This window comes from Perkinsus marinus (genome assembly GCF_000006405.1).
Source record: "Perkinsus marinus ATCC 50983 genomic scaffold scf_1104296962378, whole genome shotgun sequence".
In the NCBI taxonomy this organism is placed as follows: Eukaryota; Perkinsozoa; order Perkinsida; family Perkinsidae; genus Perkinsus; species Perkinsus marinus.
Genome location: NW_003205427.1, coordinates 179,673 through 181,281, shown reverse-complemented (window position 1 = coordinate 181,281; position 1,609 = coordinate 179,673).

Below are 1,609 nucleotides of genomic sequence, written 5' to 3'. Positions count from 1 at the left end.
GTAGATTAACTTTCAAAGTGCGCTGACGAAGGCCAACATTCAGCATCGTCATCACTTGTCTAACGCTGCTGAAACGCCGTGTTTTTGCTTTTTGTGCATATGCGACGTTGCTATAACTCTAATGTTGCTGAAAAGTATTATATTCATCAGATTGGATGCGGTCAACAGATGGTATCTAAAAATCCGTCGGTCTCCGCCAGAGACAGCCTATTCCGTATCTTGACTCTCAAAGATTCATTCCCAAGTCCCCCCCCTCAACACCCACTCGGACACCTGAATCTAATCCACTGGCCTCATGGCAACTCAATGCCACCACCACAACAGTGCTCTTCCAATCGCCTACAGCTATGTGATCCCTAGACAGCCATGAGGGCCCTCGTACTACCCTGCTTGCCCTTCCCCATCTTTTTACGGCCAGCCTCGGCCCCCTTCCGTATCATAATGATCATTGAATTCATATGGTCTATAATGGTCGTCCCTCTACTACTTCCCTGCATTTGGTATTTTCGATTCTTAGTCTTCTAGCGGGGCGTTCACATCCCCTCAGTTTACGAGTCTCGTTGACCTACGTAGTTTCCGTACTGCATAAAGCACTAATTAGCGAGATCGTAATCAGAGTTCTCTGTTCCGATTGAAGAAAGGACCATATCGGGCCGGTGGTCCAGACCGTAGCAAAAAGTGGTCCAGAGGGTAGCACTCGGAAAAATGCTTATATTTTTTAGAGGTCTCGCGGGCCTCCGGCCCGCTTTTACTATAGCGCTATCAGGGCTATGGGTGACATCCTCGGGTACTCTCAAAGTGGGCTTCATGGTGGCTGCCGGGTACCACCGTCCGCACAATCCGGGTCCAACGTCCGCAGTGCAGACCCCGCATACCTCGTTATTGTCTATATATATGAGGACTCGGGCCTGCAGCCAAATATCACTATCACATTTATCAAGAGTCCGAGCCACGTGGCCGCACGAGACAAATATTCATCGGCCTAGGCTACCCTAGGCCTCAAAAGCGCTTGCCCGGCCCCTAATTTTTCTCGCTCGCCACATATATCATTAAGGTGTAGGCCGCGCCTGCGGCGCGGTCACATTACCTCCGTGCACTGCTGCCCACTCCTGGTCGGATCTTTCGCAGCTGAAATCTTTCTCGTTTCGACACTTATACTGTGAACTCCCCATCTCTGCATGCTTGTCTGCTTCACAACCTTCGCTCAGCCCCTGTCGAGGATGAAGACACGCGTTGAATAAACGCCCGGAGATCGATGTTGATTTACGACGCAGCTCGTTAGAGCTCGAGAACACTGCGTCCAGTAATTGCACTGTCTGGGGTAGCGATTGAACTCGGGCTGAAACTTAGTCCATATCACGATGGAATCGAGCACTACTGTTTGTGATGTATGCGAGTCCCTAAAGTCATCGGATGACTGTATCGTCCCACGAGTTTCAGTTTGGGTCAGATGAACGTACAGTGCAATTTGTTCAGCAGATTTTGCTATTGTTGTGATTTACTTGAAATGTTGATGTTGAAATATAAGCACTAGTGTTGATTGTTTTGCGTGTAGTGACTATTGAGAAAGCGGGAGAAACCCAGAGCCCCAGAAGGCTCGAGTAATGCC